A 27,736-nucleotide genomic window follows, 5' to 3' on the forward strand; every position below is an offset into this window, starting at 1 on the left:
TCTTGTGGCATCATTTACAAAATGTTAAAAGATACCGTAGTCTGCTATGTAATAAAAGGCAATGAGAACTGCTCAACGGCTAAAGGGTAAGGGATAAAACATAGGGGACACGAGATATTACAGCAATGTGTGAGCCTTAATATTTGGTATCCCCATAGTAAATGACGTTGGAAAGCAAAAAGAAGGATGCTATTTGGTACAGACATACTGTGCTCGCCCATCCAACATAAGGCAATGTCAAATTGAATCCTGGTAACTTCTAATCCAAGAAACACTGGGGATACCATATATTATAAGCCGTACAAGCTATTATATTTGGTATCCCCTAAGGGTAGTGGATGTAAAATCTTGTGAAATGATGTATAAAATGTGGAAAGATACTGTAGTCTGCTATCAAATAAAAGGCAATTTCAAATGGTCAGTGGCTAAAGGGCTACCCATGAACAATAGGGGATACAAGACATTACAGCAATGCATGAGCCATAATATTTGGAATCCCATAGTAAATGATGTTGGAACGAAAAAGGATGGGTGCTATTTTGGAAAGAAATACTGTGCTTCCCAATCCAACATAAGACTATGTCAAATTGAATCCTGGTAACTTCTAATCCAAGAAACATTGGGGATACCAAATATTATAGGCAGTACATGCAATTATATTTGGCATTCCCCAAGGGAACCAGGTGAGAAGTCTTGGGGAAAGATGTAAAAAACATGTGAAAAGACCCTGTAGTCTGCTATCAAATACAAGGCAATTTCAAGTGGTCAAAGGCTAAAGGGTAACCCAGAAAGCGTACAGGATACAAGATATTAAATCAATGCATGAGATTTAGTATTTGGTATCCCCATAGTAAATGATGTCATAAAGCAAAAGGAATGGTGCTGTTTGGCATAAAAATACTGTGATTATCCTTCCGACATAAGGCCATGTCAAATTGAATACTGGTAAATTCTAACTCGAGAAACACACGGGATGCAAAATATTATAGGCAGAATAGGCCACTATATGTGGTATCCCCTAGGGGAACCAGATTTTAAATCTTGTGGAATGATGTAAAAAAATGTAAAATATGCTGTAGTCTGCTATCAAATAAGAGGCAACTTCAAGTGGTCAATGTCTAAAGGGTAACCTATGAACCTTAAGGGATACAAGATATTACAGCAGTGCATGAGCCATAATATTTGGTATTCCCGTAGTAAATGATGTTTGAAAGCAAAAGGAGGGGTAAAATTTGGTATAGAAATACTGTGCTCCCCCATCCAACATAAGGCGATGTCAAATTGAATCCTGGTAACTTCTAACCCAATAAACACTGGGGATACCAAATATTATAGGACGTATAGGCTATTATATCTGGTATCCCCTAAGGGTACCTGATGTAAAATCTTGTAGAATGATTTACAAAATGTGAAAAGATACTGTAGTCTGCTTTCAAATGAAAGGCAGTTTCAACTGGTCAGTGGCTAAAGGATAACCCATGAAACATAGGGGATACAAGATATTACAGCAATGCATGAGCCATATTATTTGATATCCCCATAGTAAATGATGTTGGAAAGCAAAAGGAAGGATGCTATTTGGTATAGAAATACTGTGCTCCCCATCCAACATAAGGCGATGTCAAATTGAATCCTGGTAACTTCTAGCCCAAGAAACACTAGGGATACCAAATATTATAGGCCGTATAGGCTATTATATTTGATATCTCCTAAGGCAGGGTTACTCATAGTACGGCCCGCGGGCCTGCGGCAGCCCGGCAAGCCTTCTGCTGCGGCCCGTGGACCATGCAGACATCTCTAATACCAACTGTGTGTGGGACCCCTGGCCACCCTGCCGTGTGCACGATTATTACTTTACAGTGAGTGTTAACGAAGCGAGCGCGACGCACATTAAATGATTCACGTCGCCCTCCAAAAGCTGTGTTTTTCTCGGAGCCTCGGCTGGCCACAGCCCCGTGGGGCGCTGAGTGCCTCTCTGTGGAGCCTTTGAAAGCGCCCGGTGCCAGGGCCTCTTTCTGCCGAGCTGTGCCCTCGTGCTGGGCGGGGATTGACGGACCCTTTCACCGTGTGGTTTTAAAAAAAATGTAAATAGTGTCCACAAACACTGCGGTTGCAGCAGCGCTCTATGGGGGCCGGGCTATTCCAGTGAAGATCAGAGTGGAGATTCAGGGGCGCTAAAAAGGGGCAAAATACAACAAAGTCTCATTAACAAGTAAGTGGTCTATTAAAGACCTGTGAAGTACTCGGGTGCAGCCGGCAAGCTGCCTCAGCCCTGGCTGACACACACGCACACCAGGTGAAATGACAGAGGGATGGAAATGGGAGGGAGGGGGGGTGGCGAGAGGGAAGGGGGGAGAGAGAGGCAGAGGGAGGGAGAGGGAGACAGAGGGAGAGGGAGACAGAGGGAGAGGGAGACAGAGGGTGGGAGACAGAGGGTGGGAAACAGAGGGTGGGAGACAAAGGGGGAGAGACAGAGCGAGGTTAAAGAGGGTGACAGAGGGAGGGAGACACAGGGAAGCAGACAGAGGGAAGGAGAGTGAGACAGAGGGAGTGAGGGAGAGGGAGACAGAGGGAGTGAGACAGGGAGTGAGACAGAGGAAGTGAGACAGAGGGAGTGAGAGAGGGAGACAGAGGGAGGGAGACTGAGACAGAGGGTGGGAGACAGAGGGTGGGAGACAGAGGGTGAGAGACAGAGGGAGAGAGACAGAGGGAGGTTAAAGAGGGTAACAGAGGGAGGGAGACAGAGGGAAGCAGACAGAGGGAGGGAGAGTAAGACAGAGGGAGAGAGGGGGAGACAGAGAGAGGGAGACAGAGAGCGGGAGACAGAGAGCGGGAGACAGAGGGAGGGAGAGAGAAAGGAAGGGAGACAGAGGGAGTGAGGGAGACAGAGGGAGACAGAGGGAGAGGGAGACAGAGGGAGAGGAAGATGGAGGGAGAGAGATGGAGGGAGGGAGACAGAGGGAGGGAAGGAGACAGAGGGAGGGAGACAGGGAGAGAGGTTAAAGAGGGTGACAGAGGGAGGGAGACACAGGGAAGCAGACAGAGGGAAGGAGAGTGAGACAGAGGGAGTTAGGGAGAGTGAGACAGAGGGAGTGAGACAGGGAGTGAGACAGAGGGAGTGAGACAGAGGGAGTGAGACAGAGGGAGTGAGAGAGAGGGAGACAGAGGGAGCGAGACAGAGGGAGGGAGACTGAGACAGAGGGAGGGAGAGGGAGACAGAGGGTGGGAGACAGAGGGAGAGAAACAGAGGGAGGTTAAAGAGGGTGACAGAGGGAGGGAGACAGAGGGAAGCAGACAGAGGGAAGGAGAGTAAGACAGAGGGAGACAGAGAGCGGGAGACAGAGAGCGGGAGACTGAGGGAAGGAGACAGAGGAAGGGAGACAGAGGGAGGCAGAGGGAGACAGAGGGAGAGGGAGACAGAGGGAGAGGGAGACGGAGGGAGAGAGATGGAGGGAGGGAGACAGAGGGAGGGAGACAGAGGGAGGGAAGGAGACAGAGAGGGAAGGAGACAGAGGGAGGGAGACAGAGGGAGGGAGACAGAGTGAGGGAAGGAGACAGAGAGAGGGAGACAGGGGCGAGAGACAGAGGTAGGTTGAAAGAGGGTGACAGACAGGGGGAGACAGAGACAGAAGGAGGGAGGGAGACAGACGGAGACAGACAGAGGGAGGGAGAGAGAGAGAGAGAGACAGAGTGAGGGTAGCAGAGGGTGAGAGAGAGAGGGAGTGAGACAGAGAAAGAGCGAGACAGTCAGAGTGAGGGTGACAGAGGGTGAGAGAGAGAGAGAGAGCGAGAGAGAGAGAGAGAGAGCGAGAGAGAGAGAGAGAGAGAGAAATGTGTGTGTGCCAGGTCTGGTGGATCAGTGGACGAAGGCGTCCGCTGCAGGGGCCTGTGTTCAACCTCATGGTTACAGTTTTTATTTTGCTCTAGACCCGCCCCCTCCCCCACTGACCCCGTCCCCACCAGTGCGGCCCTCGTCCACAAACCACACTGTAAATTTGACCCATGAGAGAAATTTTGTGACTACCTATGTCCTAAGGGTACCGGATGCAAAATCTTGTGGAATGATTTACAAAATGTGAAAAGATACTGTAGTCTGCTATGTAATAAAAGGCAATTTCAACTAGTCAATGGCTAAAGCGTAACCAATGAAACAAAGGGGATACGAGATATTATCGCAATGTGAGAGCCATAGTATTTGGTATTCCATAGTAAATGATGTTGGAAAGAAAAAGGATGGGTGCTATTTTGGAAAGAAATACTGTTCTTCCCCATCCAACATAAGACTATGTCAAATTGAATCCTGGTAACTTCTAATCCAAGAAACATTGGGGATACCAAATATTATAGGCAGTATATGCAATTATATTTGGTATCCCCCAAGGGAACCAGATGAGAAGTCTTGGGGAACAATGTAAAAAAATTTGAAAACACCTTGTAGTCTGCTATCAAATACAAGGCAATTTCAAGTGGTCAAAGGCTGAAGGATAACCCATAAAGCGAACAGGATACAAGATATTACATCAATGCATGAGATTTAGTATTTGGTATCCCAAATGATGTCGTAAAGCAAAAGGAATGGTGCTATTTGGCATAGAAATACTGTGCTTATCCATCCGACATAAGGCCATGTCAAATTGAATACTGGTAAATTCTAACTCGAGAAACACACGGGATGCCAAATATTATAGATGGTATAGGCCATTATGTGTGGTATCCCCTAAGGGAACCAGATTTTAAATCTTGTGGAATGATGTAAAAAATGTTAAAATATACTGTAGTCTGCTATCAAATAAGAGGCAACTTCAAGTGGTCAATGTCTAAAGGGTAACCTATGAACCTTAGGGGATACAAGATATTACAGCAGTGCATGAGCCATAATATTCGGTATTCCCGTAGTAAATGATGCTTGAAAGCAAAAGGAAGGGTAAAATTTAGTATAAAAATACTGTGCTCCCCCATCAAACAATAGGCGATGTCAAATTGAATCCTGGTAACTTCTAACCCGAGAAACACTGGGGATACAAAATATTATAGGACGTATAGGCTATTATATCTGGTATCCCCTAAGGGTACCAGATGTAAAATCTTGTAGAATGATTTACAAAATGTGAAAAGAATAAAAATACTGTAATCTGCTTTCAAATGAAAGGCAGTTTCAACTGGTCAATGGCTAAAGGATAACTCATGAAACATAGGGGATACAAGACATTACAGCAATGCATGAGCCATATTATTTGATATCCCCATAGTAAATGATGTTGGAAAGCAAAAGAAAGGGTACTATTTGGTATAGAAATACTGTGCTCTCCCATCCAACATAAGGCAATGTCAAATTGAATCCTGGTAACTTCTAACCCAAGAAGCACAGGGGATACCAAATATTATAGGGCATATAGGCTATTATATTTGGTATCTCCTAATCCTGGTCAATGGCTAAAGCGTAACCAATGAAACATAGGGGATACGAGATATTACCGCAATGCGAGAGCCATAATATTTGGTATCCCATTGTAAATGATGTTGGAAAGAAAAAGGATGGGTGCTGTTTTGGAAAGAAATACTGTGCTTCCCCATCCAACATAAGACTATGTCAAATTGAATTCTGGTAACTTCTAACCCAAGAAACATTGAGGATACCAAATAGTATAGGCTGTCTAGGGTATTATATTTGGTATCTCCTAAGGGTACTGGATGCAAAATCTTGTGGAATCATTTACCAAATGGGAAAAGATACCGTAGTTTCCTATGTAATAAAACGCAATGAGAACTACTCAATGGCTGAAGGGTAACTAATAGAACATAGGGGATACGAGATATTATAGCAATGCGAGAGCCATAATATTTGGCATCCCCATAGTAAATTATGTTGGAAAGCAAAAGGAAGGATGCTATTTGGTATAGAAATACTGTGCTCTCCCATCCAACATAAGGCAATGTCAAATTGAATCCTGGTAACTTCTGACCCGAGAAATACTGGGAATACCAAATATTAGGCTGTAGTAGTTCGGACTGGACTGTTCCCATGAGGCACAGGGTCAGAGCTGATTTGCATATAGCCAGTGTCTAACCCAGGGTGGTGTGGAGTGCAAAAAACCGATGGATTTAGGCCCAGATCCTTGTACTGGGGTGAATGTATGACATTGTTCTACATTCTGTACATCCACTGTGTTTTTTGCAATTTTCACCCCGAGTGGGCTGGGTATGCTCAGACGTGAGTCCCAGGCTCTCCACACCACTGGAGTCAAGCTATCCAGGCTGAATGAAGGCTGATAGCCAGAAACCGGTCCTTGGATGCTTGATTCCGGTCTGGGAAAGACATGGCTTGGTAGTTCGGACTGGACTGTTCCCATGAGGCACAGGGTCAGAGCTGATTTGCATATAGCCAGTGTCTAACCCAGGGTGGTGTGGAGTGCAAAAAAACGATGGATTTAGGCCCAGATCCTTGTACTGGGGTGAATGTATGACATTGTTCTACATTCTGTCCATCAACTGTGTTTTTTGCAATTTTCACCCCGAGTGGGCTGGGTATGCTCAGACGTGAGTCCCAGGCTCTCCACACCACTGGAGTCAAGCTATCCAGGCTGAATGAAGGCTGATAGCCACAAACCGGTCCTTGGATGCTTGATTCCGGTCTGGGAAAGACATGGCTTGGTAGTTCGGACTGGACTGTTCCCATGAGGCACAGGGTCAGAGCTGATTTGCATATAGCCAGTTTCTAACCCAGGTGGGGGGGAGTGCAAAAAAACGATGGATGTAGGCCCAGATCCTTGTACTGGGGTGAATGTATGACATTGTTCTACATTCTGTGCATCAACTGTGTTTTTTGCAATTTTCACCCCGAGTGGGCTGGGTATGCTCAGACGTGAGTCCCAGGCTCTCCACACCACTGGAGTCAAGCTATCCAGGCTGAATGAAGGCTGATAGCCAGAAACCGGTCCTTGGATGCTTGATTCCGGTCTGGGAAAGACATGGCTTGGTAGTTCGGACTGGACTGTTCCCATGAGGCACAGGGTCAGAGCTGATTTGCATATAGCCAGTGTCTAACCCAGGGTGGTGTGGAGTGCAAAAAAACGATGGATTTAGGCCCAGATCCTTGTACTGGGGTGAATGTATGACATTGTTCTACATTCTGTCCATCAACTGTGTTTTTTGCAATTTTCACCCCGAGTGGGCTGGGTATGCTCAGACTTGAGTCCCAGGCTCTCCACACCACTGGAGTCAAGCTATCCAGGCTGAATGAAGGCTGATAGCCAGAAACCGGTCTTTGGATGCTTGATTCCGGTCTGGGAAAGACATGGCTTGGTAGTTCCGACTGGACTGTTCCCATGAAGCACAGGGTCAGAGCTGATTTGCATATAGCCAGTGTCTAACCCAGGGTGGTGTGGAGTGCAAAAAAACGATGGATTTAGGCCCAGATCCTTGTACTGGGGTGAATGTATGACATTGTTCTACATTCTGTCCATCAACTGTGTTTTTTGCTATTATATTTGGTAAGGGTACCGGAGGCAAAATCTTGTGGAATCATTTACAAAATGTGAAGAGATACTGTAGTCTTCTATGTAATAAAAGGCAATTAGAACGTGTCAATGGCTAAAGGGTAACCACTGAAACATAGAGGATACAAGATATTACAGCAATGCGTGAGCAATAATATTTGGTATCCCCATGGTAAATGATGATGGAAAGCAAAAGAGGGTGATATTCAGCATAGAAAAACTGTGGTCACCCATCCAACATAAGACCATGTCAAATTGAATCCTGGTAACTCCTAATCCAAGAAACAAAGGGGATACCAAATATTATAGGTGATAAAGGCCATTATATTTGGTATCCCCTAAGGGTACTGGATGTACAATCTTGAGGAATGATGTAAAAAATTTGAAAAGTTACTGTAGTCTGCTATCAAACTTCAAGTTGCCAATGGCTAATGGGTAACCCATGTAACATAGGGGATTCGAGATATTACAGCAATACTTGAGCCAAAATATTTGTATCCCCGTAATAAACAATATTGGAAAGCAAAAGGAAGGCTGCTATTTGGCATACAAGTACTGTGCTCACTCATCCAACATAAGACTATGTCAAATTGAATCCTGGTAAGATCTCACTCAGGAAACACAGGGGATACCAATTACCATAGCGGGTATTGGCCGTTATATGTGGTAGCCACTAAGGGAACCAGACGTACTGTCTTGTGGAATGATGACACTTTTTTAAAGGTTACTGTAGTTTGCTGTCAAGTAAAAGGCAACTTCAAGTGGTCAATGGCTAAAGGGTAACCCATGAAACATAGGGGATACGGGATATTACAACAATGCATGAGCCATGATATTTAGTATTCCCCAAGCGAACCAGATGTAAAATCTTGTGGAATGATGTAAAACATCTGAAAAGATTCTGTAGCCTGCGATCCCACTTCCCCCCAAACTATGATCCATGTCATTTTATTCTGTAAATTTTATTCTATTGAAAGGCGGATGTTTTTAGTTCCCATTTTAAAGAGATCTGGATTACGTCAAAGTCGCCCGGCATTACTGTCTTTACAGTTACAAGTCAATAAAAACAGTGTTCAAAGAATTTTAGGACCCCATTTATGAGAAGTGACGCATCGCTGCATGAAGGCAGCGATGCGTCACTTCTCAGTGCGCCCTCCTTGTGACATGATTGATGCATTATATTTACTGTATGACGCATCATGTCGCAAGGAGTTACAGATACGTCAGTACTTCTGACGTATCTGTATGGCGCAAATGTGACGCATTGCTGGAGTGTGTCACAAAAGTGACGCAACTCAAGCAATGTGTCCTTTCACATGGGGCAAGCCACATGGGAAAGAGCCTGCGTCAGTCTTACGCCTGCTGTGAGGCAGGTATAAGAAATTGACGCATTTGCATCCTAGAAGTGGTGCAGTGAAATCTTATAGATTTTACTGCGTCACTTCTATGACCCTTTCTGGCGTCAGAACGCCCCCTGCATACATTATACCTGGCGCAGGTATAATGTAGCGCTGGGGTTTACAAAGTGACGCATCTAGGTAGATGCATCACTTTGTAAATATGGTGCAACAAGGTACATTTTTTACGCTGCTGGTGCATCACAAAAAGTGACGCACCAGCGGCGTAAAAGTGACGCACTGCCTCATAAATGAGGCTCACAGCCTTTTTGAAAAAAGTGCTTTAACAAAGGAAACTAATGGTCACTTGAATGCTCACTTTGCACAATAATAATGGTTATATAATTTTATGATTGTCATACTATAATTTTTTTAAGTAATTACTCGTAATGTTTCCATCATGGTTTTTCTTATGAATTTGTCTTTGTATGTTATATTTGTTTGCTTTTATGATTGCTTTTAATAATCGAATAAAGCTTTTCTTGAACTTGAACTACTGTAGCCTAATATCAAATAAAAGACAACTTAAAGTGGTCAATGGCTAAAAAGTAACCTATTAAACGTAGGGGATACAAGAAATTACAACTAGGCGTGAGCCAAAATAGTTGGTATCCTGATAGTAAACAGTGTTGGAAAGCAAAAGAAAGGTCGCTATTTGGCAAGGATATACTGTGCTCACCATCCAACATAAGACCATATCAATTTGAATACTGGTAAGGTCTAACACCAGAAACACAGGGGATACCAGATATTATAGCTGGTAAAGGCCATATTATATGGTATCCCCTAAGGGAACCGGATGCAAAATCTTGTTGAATGATGCACAAAATGTGAAAAGTTACTGTAGTCTGCTATCAAATAAAAGGCAACTTCAAGTGGTCAATGGCTAAAGGGTAGCCCATGAAACGTAGGGGATACGAGAAATTACAGCAATGCATTAGCCATAATATTTGCTATCCCCATTGTAAGCGCTGTTGGAAAAGCAAAAGGAAGGTTGCCATTTGCCGTGGGAATACTGTGCTCATTCATTCAACATAAGTGAACCATCGTAACTTCTAACCCAAGAAACACAGGGGATACCAAATATTATAGATGGTATAGGCCATTATATGGGGAATCCCTTAAGAGTACCAACTGTAAAATCTTGTGGGATTGTTCACAAAATCTGAAAAGATACTACAATCTGCTCTATAATAGAAGGTAACTTGAACTGGTGAATGGCTAAAGGGTAATATATGACACAGGAGATATGAGATATTACAGCAATGTGTGAGCCATAGCATTTGGTATCCCCATATTAAACAATGTTGGAAAACAAAAGGAAGGGTTATAATCCGTATAGAAATACTGTGCTCAACTATCCAACATAAGAGCATGTCAAATTGAATCCTGGTAAGTATCTAACCCACGAGACACAGGGGATACCAAATATTATAGGAGGTATAAACCATTATATATGGTATCCCCTAAGGGCACCGGATGTACAATCTTGTAGAATGATGTAATAAATGTGAAAAGATACTGGAGTCTTCCATCATATAAAAGACAACTTCAAGTGGCCAATGGCTAAAGGGCAACCCATGAAATGTGGGGGATATGAGATATTACAGCAATGCATGAGCCATAATATTTAGTATCCCCTAAGGGAACCGGATGTAAAATCTTGTGGAATGATGTAAAACATCTGAAAAGATACTGTAGCCTGCTATAAAATAAAAGACAACTTTAAGTGGCCAATGACTAAAGGGCAACCCATGAAACGTGGGGGATACGAGATATTACAACATTGCGTGAGCCATAATTTTTGGTATCCCCATAGTAAACGATGTTGGAAAGCAAAAGGAAGGCCTCTATTCGACACAGAAGTACTGTGCTCACCCATCCAACATAAGACTATGTCAAACTGAATCCTGGTAAGTTCTAACCCAAGAAACACAGGGGATACCAAATATTGTAGATGGTATGGGCCATTATATATGGTTTCCCCTAAGGGAACCGGATGTAAAATCTTGTGGAATGATGTAAAACATCTGAAAAGATACTGTAGCCTTCTATAAAATAAAAGACAACTTCAAGTGGCCGATGGCTAAAGGGCAACCCATGACATTTGGGGGATACGAGATATTACATTAATCTGTGAGCCATAATATTTGGTATCCCCATAGTAAAAAATGTTGGAAAGCAAGAGGAAGGCCTATATTCGACACAGAAGTACTGTGTTCACCCATCCAACATAAGACTATGTCAAATTGAATCCTGGTAAGTTCTAACCCAAGAAACACAGGGGATACCAAATATTATAGACGGTATGGGCCATTATATATGGTGTCCCCTAAGGGAACCGGGCGTACAATCTTGTGGAATGATGTAAAAAACTTGAAAATATACTGTTGTCTGCTATCAAATAAAGTGGCTGATGGCTAAAGGGTAACCCATGAAACGTAGGGGATACGAGATATTACAGCAATGCGTGAGCCATAATATTTGGTATCCTGATAGTGAATGATATTGGAAAGCAAAAGGAAGGGCGCTATTTGGCATAGAAGTACTGTGCTCACCCATCCAACAAAAGGCCATGTCAATTTGAATACTGGTAAGTTCTAACCCCAGATATACAGGGGATACCGGATATTATAGCCGGTATATGCCATTATATATGGTATCCTCTAAGAGAACCGAACTTACAATCTTGTGGAATGAAGTAACAAATGTGAAAAGTTACTGTAGTCTGCTATCAAGTAAATGTCGACTTCAAGTGGTCAATGGCTAAAGGGTAACCCATTAAACTTAGACAATATATAACAGCAATGCATGAGCCATATTATTTAGTATCCCCTAAGGGAACAGGATTTAAAATCTTGTGGAATGATGTAAAACTTCTGAAAATATACTGTAGCCTGCTATCAAATAAAATACAACTTCAGGTGGTCAAAGTCTAAAGCATAACCCATGAAACGTATGTGGATACAAGATAATACAGCAATGTGTGAGCCATAATGTTTGATATCCCCATAGTAAATGATGTTGGACAGCAAAAGGGAGGGTGATAGATAGCATAGAAATACTGTGCTCACCCATTCAACATAAGACCATGTCAAATTGAATATTGTTATGTTCTAACCCAAGAAAACACAGGGGATACCAAATATAATAAGCGGTATAGGCCATAATATATGATATCACCTAAGGGAACCATTCGCACAATCTTGTGGAATGATGTACAAAATGTGAAAAGATACTGTAGTCTGCTATCAAGTAGAAAACAACTTCAAGTCGTCAATGGCTAAAGTGTAACCCATAGGGGATACAAGATATTACAGCAATGCATGAGTCATAATATTTGGTATCTCCATGCTAAACGATGTTGGAAGGCAAAAGGAAGGGTGCTATTTGGCATAGAAACACTGCACTCACCCATCCAACATAAGAACATATCTAACTGAATCCTAGTAAGTTCTTAACCAAGAAAGACCAGATATTATAGTCGTTATAGGCCATTATATTTGGTATCCCTTAAACAAACTGGTTGTAAAATCTCGTGGAATGATGTAAAAAATGTGAAAGGTTACAGTAGTCTGCTATCAAATAAAAGGCAACTTCAAGTGGTGACTGGCTAAAGGGTAACTGATGAAATCTAGGGGATACAAGATATTACAACAATGTGTGAGCCATAATATTTGGTATCCTCATAGTAAACGATGTTGGAAAACAAAAGGTAGGTCGCTATTTGGCATAGAAGTACTGTGCTCACCCATCCAATTTAAGACCATGTCTAATTTAATCCTGGTAAGTTCTAAACCAAGAAACACTGTGGATACCACATATTATAGCCGTATAGGCCATTATATTTGGTATCCCTAAAGGGAACCAGATGTTAAATCTGGTGGAATGATGAAAAGTTACTGCAGTCTTCTATCAAATAAAAGGCAACTTCAAGTGGTCAATGGCTGAAGGGTAACCCATGAAATATAGGGGATACAAGATATCACAACAATGTGTGAGCCATAATAATTAGTATCCCCTAAGGGAACCGGATGTAAAATCTTGTGGAATGATGTAAAAATCTGAAAAGATACTGTTTTCTGCTATCAAATAAAAGACAACTTCAAGTGGCCAATGGTTAAAGCGCAAGTCATGAAACATTGGGGATAAGAGATATTACAGCAATGCGTGAGCCATAAAAGTCAGTATTCCCATAGTAAACAATGTTGGAAAGCAAAAGAAGGTCACTCTTCGGCATAGAAATACTGTGCTCACCCATCCAACATAAAACCATGTCACTTTGAACACTGGTAAGTTCTAACAGAAGAAACACAAGGAATACCAGATAGTATAGCCGGTATAGGGCATTATATATGGTATCCCCTAAGGGAACCGGATGTAAAATTTTGTGGGATGATGCAAAAAATCTGAAAAGATACTATATTCTGCTATAAAATAAAATGTAGTACAAACAAAGCACTGCCAATGAGGCCGGATGCCTATAGTGCTGCGTGGTCTGAGATGTGCTTACAGCCCCACTCACTCTATGCCTGCAGGGGAGCACACATTGTGCAGTAACACAAAAACATAATTTTGTCCACCAGTTGCTGGGTCTCTGGCCAATCATCATCCAATCACTGACTTTGTGGAATTGAGTTAACTGTCACTGACGTGCCATGCAGGTGGCATTCGTTTTTTAAATACAACAGGGCATGTCCCTGCCCCCTGAATTCATCTTCACTCTCAGTCTGAGCTAGGGGCAGTGCACTGGAGTGTAGTCTCAGGGTTATTACTACTCTCAAGAGAGGATGTAATAGTAAGAGTCTGTTTCACAGACTTATCCATGGGATGTCACATGGCTTGGTTCCTGAGGCTCAGCTTTACTTTGCACTGCAGCCAAAGCCTGAGGTTGCCCTATGCTGTGTGATGGCAATTTGTGTTCATTATTAGTAGAGAAGAAACTCAACTTTGAAGGTGGCAGTGTATAATGCAGGCTCACTAGCAGCACCATTTTCAAAGCATTGCCTGCAGGCACCCCGCTGCACCTGCTTTTGCAATGGATTCTATTTGTAGTTTCTTATGCCTAGTAGTGCCGCTGTGATAGGAGGCGGTATGAATGCATGACTAAGCATTTTAGTGTGGTGATGAGGACTTCTATGCTAAACTGCATTCGTCTAACCATTGTTGCATGATACTTGGCAGAGCTGTACCTCCATCCTGAAAAAAACTTGCTTTAATTCCCACACCTTTCATTGTCCATGTTGCCCCCAACACTAATTCCTTTCCTCCCTCCTTATATCCCCTGCCTTCCCTCCTACCCCGCCAGTAATTTAAAAAAAGGGTTACAACTGTATCATATCTCTTTTTTAGGGCAAGCCTAGAGTCAGAGTGCATGCAGTGTCAGTTATATGTTTTGTAAACAGTTTTGTAAATTGTTCATTGTGTATAAACTGAAATGTTTTATTTCTCCATTTTCCTATCCTGCTTTTTCCCATTGCCTTTTTTCTATCCCTCACACTTTACTATTCCTCCCATATTGATTGGTTTTACCCTTTTAGGTTTTTTAATCTCTGCCATTGTTTCCCTCAACTCTGCCATGTAGCACGCATCAGGTGTTAGACTAACGCATTTTAGTGTGTTGGTATGCATCACTGCACTGAAATGGAAAGTGATGTATTTGTAGTGCCTCAGTATCAATCCAGAGTGCTATTAGTGCTCTGATAGAAACTTAAATCCAGATTGCAGCCCACGGTTTGCTCTGCTCGCGCAGGATTGGGGCGGCTGTCTTAGCTCGTGACTGGGCTGGCTTAGGAAGGCTGAGAGCAGAGGCTACAATGTAACAAGGTTTATTCACTTCCCCTTGACACCGGCTATCCATTCAGGTTAAACGTGTTACTCACTGTGAGACTCGTCACATGATGGCACCTCACAGTCAGCGTTAAAATGATGGCCAAGAGCTTCTATCAAGAGACTCACTCTCTTTAAATATTGGCTAGCAGGAACGTGCGAGCGGAAAACGTGACAGTAATGGAACAATGTGACAGTCTTTTGACCATTGCCAGTCCGATCCCAGTCCAGACAGCCGCAGGATTGGTGGTGTCTGACAGGCAGCACTGAACTCATCTCAGAATGCATGCTGTGGTGCAGCTGGCAAGGAGTCGTCAACTCGAATCCTGAAGAAGTGCGGCTGCAACAGACTCTGAAGACAGCAGCACCCAGGAGGGAGAGAGTGTGACTACACCAGCAGCAGGTAAGGGAACCTGCGACCCCACCTTGAAACTTAATCTCGCTCCATGTGGGCCATTACTAGCTTCCTCAGACTGTTTGGTCTTGAATTCCCACAGAGCAGGCCAGAAAAACAAGTTAGGGATTATACTCATGCACTCAGCAAGTAATGGCCGCCACAGGGATGAAGGGGTCTGCACCTAGCACCTAACCCCGAAAATAACATGCTGCTCTCCCGGCGCTTCACAGAAGATAAACAGCAGTTATCTGCAGTGCCACAAGAAGTAAGGGACCCTGCATGAGAACCCTGCCTACACTGAGAATCTTTCGCCCACACCCTTAAAAAACATCAGAGAAACCCATACACTCTCCCACTCTACACCCATCATCCCCGCTTCCATACTTCCCTTCCACATAGGACTGCCCTGGCACACCCCTGCACACAAGACTGCTGCAGGTGAGTAGGCTTACACATAAACAAGCTGGAAGCTGAGCACAAGGGAGCAATCACGAGGATGGATGCAGCCTCCCTTGAGCATGTCTGTTGGCGCCTGAGTGAGTCCGGCCCATAGCATCGACAACTTGATACCTGGTTATGGTAAAGTGGGGCAGCAGAAATGGTGCTGGTCCAAGTTTCAGCATGGCCAGCAGCTGTGTCACTTACGAGCCTGGTGTTTTCAATAGCTCTGGTACAGCTGCAGCCTGCTGGTGTGATCTGGTGCTGTGGGGTGGGGCAGGTAGTGGCGTACCAACCGGTCTGATACCACTCAGCTGCACTCCTCAGTTATCATTTTTATTCGGATTGATTAAACAATACTGTCTTTGAAACAAACAGCATCCTGGCTGGCTGTAAGGTGTGCGCCTCACTCTCCGGAGCCTTCACAATGCCCGTGCAGCTGTCTGGGGCGGCTCTCGAGTACGAGGTCAGTGCCCTTCCAGAGCTGGTGCTTTGCAGTCATTTTAAGAACTTCTTAGAGTTTCTCTTTGGTGAAATGGGTGTAACTTCTGATATTTATATGCTCACCTCATCTTTATTACTTGACTTTGCTTGCAAGAAAGGGTAACTCATAGTCAACGTACACAACAGCAAAGAGCTCTTCAACATCGGGAAGGAACTCTCCAACCCCAGCTCCAACTCCAACAACATCCTGCCGTCGCAAGACCTCTGCAACTCCCTAGCCACCTTCTTCCACTACAAAATCGCAGACATCCATGACAGCTTCAACACACAGACTCCCCCAACATCAACCGACGCCTCAGAATCACAGCCCCCAGCCACACCTACCTCCTGCTCTCCTGGACCCACGTCATCGACAATTACACCATCACAATCATGAGCACCATCCACTCCGGATCTCTGGTCGACCCCTGCTCACACCACGTCTTCAACAAAGCAAGCACCAACATCGCACCCCACCTCCACAAGATCATTAACACCTCCTTCAAGACTGCCACCTTCCTGGAAAGCTGACTACACGCCGAGATCAACTTCCTACTCAAGAGACCCAAGGTGGACCCCAAGGACCTCAAGAACTTCCGGCCCATCTCTCTGCTCCCATTCCCGGTGAAAGTCATTGAGAAAATGGTGAACAAGCAACTGACACAGAGGGGCGTGGCCAACAACATGGCCGAGTAGGACGTGTGCCTGCGCTGCGGACAACTTTAATGGTGGCCTGAAGTTCTGAGAACCGAAGTTTTACCATCCACAGGGATCCCTGATCCCCCCTGACATTGAGTGTATTCTGAGAGCCGGGGTGTTCCTATTTCCGAGGCAGCGAAGAAGAGCTCGGAGGCCTCGGAACGCGATCCAAGATGGCGCCGCTAGGGTGCCTAGCCCGATCGCGGTGCGGCCGGAGATACCGCCGATTGCTGGGCGCCTCGGACGTATGGCTCCATCTCCCTCCGGCTCGGCTGAGATCGTGGAGGTGGACCGGAGCTCCGACGGGACGCTGCATCGGTCCCGGAGAGCCGGAGAGTGGTCTAGAGGGGGTGAGAACGCCGGATCTGGCCTACCGGCCCAGCGGAAGTCTGCTGCGTCTCATGGTGAGGGCTGGCCCCGGGGAGAGCGGTGCTGACAGTGGAGGCTTTGGAGGACCTGGGGTCGCGGCTGAACGCAGAGTGAGGCGCCCGCCCCGTCTACCCGCCGGGTCGGGAGCTGGGGAACCGACCTGAGCCCTCCGAGAACACAGACACTAGAGGGTCTCCTGGAGCTGCGGCGAAAGTGCGGGAATCCCGAAAAGCCAGTGAGACTATATCATTGTGGGCCCAAAATGAGGCTTTGAGTGGCGCGTCTCCCACCCCCCTCGCTTCACCGTCCCTGAGGAGTGAGAGATCGTGGCGAGAGGAGGCCTCCGATCGTTCCCAGGTGGCAGTGGAGGGCGCTGCTTGGTTCGGGGGCCCATATTGCATCTCCCTCCGCAAAAGGGCGCAACGGCAAGAGCAGTGTGGGACACTCGAGGAAGACGAATACAACTGGGGGCACTGATTCCACCTCCATCATCAGGTATTCTGCTCCGTGTGGGCTCTGCGTGGTGCAGGGCGCTGGGCAAGACCTCCTACGCATAATTGCGGTGATTTCTAGCAGACCATACAGAGGTTGCCCACCTAAGGGTGTGGAGCTCCCTGTTTGTCACCCGTGTCAGCTTCCACCCCCCCTGCTCGGATGGGGATACTGCTAGTGGCTAATCTTGGTGACCAAGAGAAGTGACCTGTGCGACGGCCGGTGAGAGGCTGGGATTGGAGGGTTTGCCTGAAGGGGGATTACGATTGTGGTGAGCTGCGGAGAGATTCAGAGCGGCCCCCAGACAGCGTGGACCCTACAGGTGTATGGCCCGCGGATAGAGCATCATGGGCAAGAAAGACGAAGATCCCAACCCCCCAGACAGGGAACACTGGACCGTTACACCACGGCGCCCTTTCCCCCAGAAGATTACTCTTCTGGTGCTCTTTCGGAAACAGCCCTACTGATGGGTGCCATACAGGCCCTGGAGAATAAAATCGGAGAGGTGGGCACGGAGGAGACGCTCTTACGACAAGACCTCCGAAATCCAGCAAAACGAGTGACGGCATCAGCAACTAGAATAGGTGAGGGTGAAGATACCATACAAGACTCTCATAAGCAGCTTCTGTGGAAGGTGGGCGATGCAGAAAACAGGGCAAGATACAACAACCTCCGCTTTGTGGGCTTTAGGGAGGGAATTGAGGTTGCAAACATGGCGGAGTTCCTGCACTCCTGTCTTCTACGCACCTTCCCAAAGGACAAATTCTCGACTTTTTTCATAATAGAAAGGGCGCCCAGAGCGCTGCTGGCTAAGCCACCGGAAGGAGCTAGGCCTCGGACAGTCATTGCTTGCTTCCTGAATGTTGTGGACAGAGATATGATTCTAAAGGAAGCTAGAAAACTTGGGGAAATCTGCCTAGAAAATGCCCAAATAATGATTTTCCCGGACTACAGCCAGGAAGTGCAGAGGCAGAGGCGCTCCTTCGAAAGCAGTTAAGGCTAAACTGAGAGACCTTCACATCCAGTACATGCTCCTATTTCCTGCAAAGCTGAAAGTGATAAACAAGGAGAAATCATACTTTTTTCAAAACCCGGAGGAGGCATGGCAGTGGCTGGAGGAGCGCCCTACTCTGACAAGACACACTTCTGGGGTTCAAAAGGCACCTGCTATGGGGAGATCCATGGAAGGCCCGAGAGGATCGCCAAAACCAACGAGACTGATGCAGAGACACGGAAGCTGTAACCCCATATCACAAATCCGGATCTGTACGGCGCAGGAGGCGGAGCACGGCCTCTCTCGATTCTAATCGGCCGACGGGCTCCAGGTTCCGCTGCCTTGCGGAAAAAGCACAGTCGGAAGGGGAGGGAGAACCTGGAGGTACCTCCTCCGAGGGAGAAGAATCGGAAGAGCAATCACTACATCCCCTGGTAGTAGCAATAAATGATATGGAACAGGAGACTACACAAGGGATGGGGGCTTCTCAGGGAGACCCCCTGGACTCCAATTTCTGAAGATGGGACAGTAATGGCTGACCGAGTCTTGACTACGTGGCCAAGGAGCACGCTAGTTGGACACCCCCTTCTGTTTGCTTTGTTCTTTTGGTCTAACTTTCTTTCTTGTTCTTACCTGCTTGTGCTTCTACCTTTGCATGTTCCTCTGTTAGAGGTTTAGAGCGAGTTTCTCATATTTCGGGGGTGAGATTAGGTGGGCGACCGTCCTCCTTCACCTGGAAAGCTTTATCTCTGTCTTTTGGATGGCGATGGGACTGGAGGGGAGAGGGAGGTGGGGAAGGGCCGTTATCGGGGTGGAGCTACATTGCTTTCGGGGAAGGGAGGGGGGGAAGTTTTGGATGAGTGTTTAGGGGGTTCACAGTTAACTTTTTAAAGCATGTCACAAACTGAACTTATCCATACACCTGCATACCACACACCAGACGCCTGCCTTTGCATGAGCGAGTCAGGACTAATGTCCCCTGCGGTGTTGGGTAGCCCGGGAATGTCCGCACAAGACAGTGGCAGTGTCCGAATCCTTACATGGAACATGAATGGCCTGGGCAACAAGATAAAAAGGGGGTTGCTTATGTCCTGTGTTAGAAGGGTAGCCCCAGACATAGCCCGGCTGCAGGAGACCCATTTACCCGGTACACGATGCAGGTTCCTGGCCAGGGGGTCGTACAAGGTTCTGGCCCATGCTGGGTACAAGTCGGGCTCTAGAGGGGTTGCCATACTGATTAAGAAGTCCCCCCTTTTGCAGTCACACGAACATTGACGGACCCGCAAGGCACTTATGTGGGGATGACGGGAACATGGGGACACCAGAAGATCACGATAATTTCTGTGTACGCACCACCAAAACTTCAAGCTAGAACCCTCGCTGGTTTCGCTGATATCCTTTTGAATATGCCAGACACACTACATGTGGTGGGAGGGGACTTCAATGATGTTATGTACGCTCCATTGGACAGGTCAGTGGAGCGGACTGATCCCTAAGCACTGTCCCACCTGGCGAAGTCCATCCATGTGCTGGGATTGACGGACACCTGGAAATGGCTCCACCCGGACGCCAGGACTTACTCTTATGTTTCAGGGGCCCCCAAGGTGTATTCCAGATTGGACTATGTCTTCCCTCCCCACCATGCTCTTAGCACGGAGGATAAGGCACGACATCAGGTGCAGGGAATCTCAGACCACTCGCCTCTTCTGGTGATATTAGGGAGGGGACACAGAACAGAGGGCAGGATCTTGCAACTGACGGCATGGGACCTCCAGAATAAGGACTTACACACAACTTTATTCACCCTAGCTAACCAGCTTTGCCTATCTCCGTAGTCCTCTTTCTGTGCTAATTCCTCATGCATGTATAACGCCGGTCTCTTTTCGAGCGCAATTAGCTCTACACACCCGTGGTTTACAAGCATGCACATTGTTTTTCTGGCTATGCGGTAAGTTTAAACTGACTGAACTCACCCTGTTTACTGGTAATCCCTCGCTCACTATTATATTTATCATGCTTAACGCTTGGTTCCGTTTAACCCGACTTTACTTTTCTTCATTGCTCCACGGTGTACATATTTTAAACGCTGTTTTGCTCTTCGACGGTTTAAGGACCTTGGGCATCTTAATTACTTTTCGTTTTTCCATTGCACTGATTTCGATAACACTTTTCACACAGTTACCACGAGTGTGCTTTCCTCAGGTTTTAACATACTACACCATCATGTAGGACCCTTGTGTACCATCGTATTCATGCTGCTTTTTCACATAGGCAACAGCATGTTTCACTACACATGGTATTGCTTTCTTAATTTAGCAGCATTATGAACATTGTATTATTACAATACTGAGCTCTTAGCTCGCGCTATATCTTCTGCATTTTTTCATTTCTTTTTAGACATTCCCCCTGATGAAGAGCACCGCTCGAAATGCATAGGGGATGCATTTATGAATGATGTGTACAACATATAGCAGCCTTGAAAAGTTGCGATTTGTTTCGGGAATTATCTAATATATGATTTAACATTTTGAAGATTGGTTTAAAAATAAACCGCTTTCTAAGAAGAATACTCGACATTACTTCTGAATTTTATCATTTATCATTTTCTACGTGCACTCTGCGCCAGGAGGACTCGAGATGTATCTTACACTGTGTAAGATCCTTCTTTTGAATCTATGTTTAGCGCCTCACAGTCAGGAGGCGAACATCTTGATTCCCCTCACCTCGATTAACTGTGCATTAACAGTTTGATTACATCTTCAGTTACTTTCGGAGTACTGTGGCCCCCTTCAGCTATTTACCTCCAGAATAAGGACTTACTGCGGGGATTTAGGGTGGACGTGAAGGTGCACTTCACAGAAAATCTAGGATCGGTACAGTCAGGGGTGATACTATGGGAAGCTTTTACGACGGTCATGCGTGATAGGGCCCAGAACAGGTTAGCAGGGCAAAAGAAGAGGAAGCAGGGCGAACTACATGACCTGGAAACTCGTATTTTGGTGCTAGAGCGGAGGCACGTGGTAGATCGTGCTGCGCCTGGTGACGGACGAAGCCAAAACACAGGCACAGGCGACTTTACATAGATTGCATGATGTGTGAGATAAGTCTGGGAAACTCTTGGCATGGTTGAGTCATAAAGAGCAGGATGCGAGATGGGTGGAACAAGTGTCAGATAGCCAGGATCATATTAGGCGGACTGATGTCCAGATAGCGCAGGCATTCGCTGACTACTATGAGGAGTTCTACAAGGCCAGAGACCTAGGCTCGACAGAGGATGTAGGGCACTATTTAGACATTATTGAGACCCCCATTTTAGCGGATGAAGATCAGGCGTGTCTGGAGGAAGAGATAACAGTCACAGAGGTTAGGGAGGCCCTAGCCAGACTTCGCCTTGGGACATCCCCTGGACCGAACGGGTTCCCCGCAGAATTCTTAAATAACGAACGGTGGACCTACTTACTAATCACCTGCTGGCCTTGTTCTTGGGGACGGTTCAGGAAAGCACGCTGCCTCAGGATCTACGTATGGCCACAATTATACCAATCTATAAACAAGGTAAGCCGCCGGAGAAGTGTGCGTCGTATTGGCCTATTTCTCTTCTAAACATGGAGGTTAAACTCCTGGCGACGATTCTGGCGCTGCTGCTGAGACGCGTGATTCCAGATCTGGCCCACCTGGATCAGACCGGCTTCCTGCCAGATAGGGCAACCAGGTTAAATTTGAGGAGAATTCATGATTGGTTGATGGAGGTGTGTGACCGTCAGGACTCCCATGTGTTCTTATCTTTGGACGCCAAAAAAGCGTTTGACGCAGGACACTGCCCCTTCCTGGAGGGAGTATTGCTTAAGTTTGGCTTTGGTCCTAAGTTTATACAGACTCGAAAGTGAGGGTAAAGGTCAATGGGGTGTTGTCAGCGGAATTTCCCATACGGAGAGGGACCGGCAGGGGTGCCCTTTATCACCGCTATTGTTTGCCCTTACCATAGAAATAGTGGCGTTTGAGATAAGACTCGACAGAGGGATATGAAGGTTTAAAACTGACCGGATCGATACGGTTGAGGAAAAAATATTGCTATATACCGGATGACATCCTCCTATATGTCACCCACCCAGAGGTCTCAATACCACGACTATTTACCCTGCTGGGCCGCTACGGCTCCCATTCAGGATACACGATAAATTGGCATAAGTCACTATGTATAGCCCTAGGGGAGAGGAGGTATCCCTACCCTGCCTGACACACTTTGGGTCACGGGCGAGGGGTTTACATATCTGGGGATATACGTGACGAAGGACCAATCACTCTTGTATCAGAGAAATATCCATTGAGTGCTCACAAACTTTGCTAGTGACACAGCTAGATGGAAGATGCTCCCCCTCACAATTCTAGGACGTGCAGCAATGTTCAAGATGATAACCCTGCCACAGCTCTTGTACGCCCTACAGAATGAGTATTCCCCCTTCCCCAACAGGTTTTTCAAGATATAATTGAAGAGTTCCGGTCGTTGCTTTGGCTGGGGGAAACATCCTAGAATAGCCCTAGAGACACTGCAGAGGAACCAATATAATGGAGGGATCTCCTAACCTAATCTTGAGGCGTATTAATGGGCGGAACATTTATTGCCAATAAATGACTGGCTCCATGCCCCGGCCGATCACCCCACATATAGATTGGAGAGAGGGACAATGGCGCAGTGCATCTGTCTGCATTACATATATGAAGGCAGGGGAAGGGAAAGACTACTCTCAGCAACGCGTATGACTGTGGAGACATGGGAGAGGGCAACTAAGAGGATTGACTGGGTACACAAACCGACTAAACAAACACCGATATGGCACTGTACATGGTTAAAGGAATTGCATAAACTGAAGGGGTTTAAAAGGTGGGATGACATTGGTATCTCTGTTCTGGGAGATCTGCTGAAAAGGGGAGCTCTGAAGTCCTTCCAGGCGTTGAGGGTGGAGTATGGATTGCATCATACTCAGTACTTGAATTACGAGCAGGTACGTAATGCATGGAGGGCAGAGACGGCGCTCACAGGTCCCCTGCCGAAGTATGCACTGCTCGAGGGCCGTCTGCTGCAGGAGCACGTCCCGACTAAACTAGTTTCCCTGACCTATAACAACGTTGATCAACAATATGCCTGACGGACTGGTGAAATTGAAAGGAACGTGGGAACTAAATCTGTGGGAGATGAACACACTTGACTGGGAGACAGCCTTGATGCACCCCAGGGAAGTTGTGATAAAGTCTCGGCTTCGGGTCATACAATTTAAAATCCTCCATAGGGTTTATTACGATAGACACCGATTGCACCGGATGGGGCGGGCCAGTGATCCTAACTGTCTGCGTTGTGCGTATGTGAAGGGAAACTTTTATCAAACCATCTGGGACTGCCGTGTAATCCAGGACTACTGGGCCAAGATATTAAGTGAATTAAGTGACATACTGGAAACGACCCTTCCCGTGAAGCCTAAACTGGTTCTGTTGGGTATAACAAATGAAGTGGATCTGAATCGCCCACTCTTGATTTTCCTTATACTGGCTTTGGTGGTAGCTAAGAGAGATGTGGCTAGAGCATGGGGTGCTCCCATACCTCCTCGACTAGATAAATGGAGAAGAGGCATGGATATTTACATGGCAGCGGAGAGTGTCACATACAAACCTAGAGGTTGCCCTAAGAAGTTCAGTAGAGTGTGGGGGAAATGGAGACGCTATTATGGTCTGGATGGAGGACTGTGAACGAAGGAGGTCAGGCCACCCTGTTGTCCCGGTGCATGCAGGGGAGGATATAGACGGCAATGTGCAACGTTGTGATAGGTGGAGCACCACTGTATCTATGTGTAGTGTTTTCTGTGAGATTCTGGGAGGGGATGGTGGAGGGTGGAGGGGGTAGGGTATGGTGGAAAATTTCATGTGACATGCTTATGTTTATATGTTTTAAAAAAGCAAACAAAAATATATATATTTATACAAGCAACTGACACGCTTCCTCGAAGAGAATAATGCCCTGGACGCACCCAATCGGGATTCTGCAGCAACCACCGCACTGAAACTGCCTTCATCGCGCCACCGATGACATGAGGACCCTGCTAGACAGCGGTGAAACCGTGGCTCTTATCCTCCTGGATCTGTCGCCGCCTTCGACACCGTCTGCCACCACACTCTATACACACGCCTCCACAATGCAAGGATCTGCGACAAAGAACTGGAGTGTCCCCCCCTTTCTCTCGAAAGCCACCAAGATCATCTCCGGCGTACCCCAAGGATCCTCACTCAGCCCGACACTTTCCAAAGTCTACATGGCACTGCTCACCAACATCGTCCGATTGCACCACCTCAACATCATCTCATACACCGACGACACCCAGCTGATCCTCTCCATCACCAATGACCCCACCACAGCCAAAATCAACCTCCATGAGGGAATGAAGGCCGTCGCCGAATGGATGAAGAACAGCCGCCTGAAGCTGAACTCAGACAAGCCGGAGTTCCTCATCCTCGGATCCACTCCTTCCACCTGGGATGACTCCTGGTGGCCGGCAAAACTGGGAGCCGCACCGAAACCCACCGACCACGCCTGCAACCTGGGAATCATCCTAGACTCATCGCTATCAATGACCCAGCAAGTCAACAACGTCTCATCCTCCTGCTTCAACACCCTCCATATGCTCCGCAATATCTACAAATGGATCCCCACCGAGACCAGAAGGACGGTCACCCAGGCCCTCATAAGCAGCAAACTGGACTACGGCAACACACTCTAAGCAGGAGCCCCGGCCAAACTCCAAATGCAACTCCAACGCATACAGAACGCCTCTGCACGCCTCATCCTCGACAGCCCCTGCCACATCACAAAACACCTGAGAGACCTACACTGGCTCCCTGTCAACAAGAGGATATCCTTCAAGCTCCTCACCTCCGCCCACAAGGCACTCCACAACACTGGGCCAGCATACCTCAACACACAACTCACCTTCTACACCCCGTACCGCCAGGTCCGCTCCGCTGACCTCGCCCTCGCCACCATCCCACGCATCTGAAGAATGCCTGCCGACGGAAGATCTTTCTCCCACCTCGCCGCCAAGACATGGAACACCCTCCCCATCGACCTACGGCAGACCCAGAACCTACTGACCTTCAGGAGATGCCTCAAGACCTGGCTGTTTGAGCAGTAGCAACCCCCCAGCCCCCTACCCCCCCATTCCCCCCCCAGCGCCTGGAGACTCTCACAGGTGAGTGGTGCACTTTACAAATTATTGATTGATAGATTGATAGTTGTTGGAATGTCACTCATAATTACACTGAATGTATGAGAATGTCATACATAGCAATCTAAAACCTTTTCAGCTATGTTCCCTGCTCTGTCATTCTCTCTCCTCATGTTTTAATTTACAATGTGATTCCATCTCAAAAATAAAAATTCCATTCTTTCACTCCGACTCTGTGCATATGCTTAATTTTCACTTATTTCACTTTTCCTTCTTTGTACTACTTGCGATTTGTTTAAAAAATAAAAATTCCTTTCTTCCACTCCGACTCCGTACATGTGTTTAATTTTAATTTATTTCACGCTTCCTTCTTTGTATTACTTGCAACTTGCTTCAAAAAATAAAAAAATCCCTTCTTTCACTCTGACTCCGAACATGTATTTATTTAATGTTCACTTATTTCACTGCTTCCTTCTTTGTACTACTTGCCACTTGCTTAAAAAAAAAAATCAATTCTTTCACTGTGACTCCGTGCGTGCATTTATTTAATTTTTATTCATTTCACCTTTATTTATTTGTACTTGTTGCGATTTGCTTGGAAAATAAGCATTCCATTCTTTCACTTCGACTCTGTGTATGAATTTAATGTTAATTTATTTAACCGTTCGTGGCTTTCGATTTGCTTCCTGTCTCCTGTGCAGCAGTGGCTTCAGTATTCAGAGAAACATCAGATAATTTATAGCTTGAGCCTGTCTGGTATCCCATGAAATCGTGTATCCCCGTGCTCAGCCCGAGCAGAGATCGACTGCTTCTGTCTGATCCTGCCCGGGCTGAGTTAATTCTCCGAAGACGGCCGAAGTGAAGGGGATACACGATCCCAAGGGGATACCAAATATTACACAACAACCGGCTCATCCTACTGCGGATGAAGGTATTGGAGAAGCTCTGGTTAGACCTCCTATTTCTGCTAGAGCTACAGCATGCCACAGAGCTGCATTTGTTTTCTATGCCAACTACACCAAAGTATATATCATGAAATGTCGTATCCTGTTATATTATGAATGATGTATCATGTTTGTGTTGTCATATGCTTCTTGTCAGACAGTCGCATAGGTCAGTGACACACTAAGTTATGGTGATATGACTAACAAACGTGTAAAACAACCAAAAATCGTATTGCCCATGGCTTGGGGAAATGAAGCAATCATAAAATGTACACTTGAAAATCAATCTAACCTCACTGAGATTGCTAGCTGTTGATGCAGAAGTGAGATACACTTTACGGGTAGGGCAGGCTTTCCAGTATGAGTGACACAAGAACATTTTAATGTATTTTTTTTAGATTTGCGCTAGAGTAGGTTGTTTAAAACTTCAACAGACATGAATAACAGAATTGCTAAGAGCAGACAGAGTGAATGGAATACCTATCCATCTGCTGCAAAGCACAGGCTAGAGGAAACAAGACAAGCTGAATAGCATTGTGGTTAGGCACAAAAGGTTCTGTATGCTGACTGCATGCAGGTTTTTTGTGGACCTTAAGGTAATGGGATTTATAAATAGAGAGATCACTGTTTTTTGTATACTGGTCACCGTAAAAAGTATATATTTACTTTCGATGTAGATAACCTTATTGATAATTATTTGCACGTTTTCCTGAGGAAGAACTTAATATTCATAGTCATAGAGAATCAAATGCAATAAAAAGAATTATGTAAATAGTTTACATGTAGAAGGTATTATTTCGGAACACTCTATCTAAATAATAAATTAAACAGAAATAATGTTTTCTCTATCTAAATAATAAATTGAACAGAAATAATGTTTTTCTGAAACATAATACAAATATTCGAATCATCATTTCACAGAAAACTAATTTGTGTACTTGAACGAATTAATTGCATTCATTAACTCAATTTTCAACTGCACGCAGT

This window comes from Lissotriton helveticus, chromosome 6, assembly GCF_964261635.1.
Source record: "Lissotriton helveticus chromosome 6, aLisHel1.1, whole genome shotgun sequence".
NCBI lineage: Eukaryota > Metazoa > Chordata > Amphibia > Caudata > Salamandridae > Lissotriton > Lissotriton helveticus.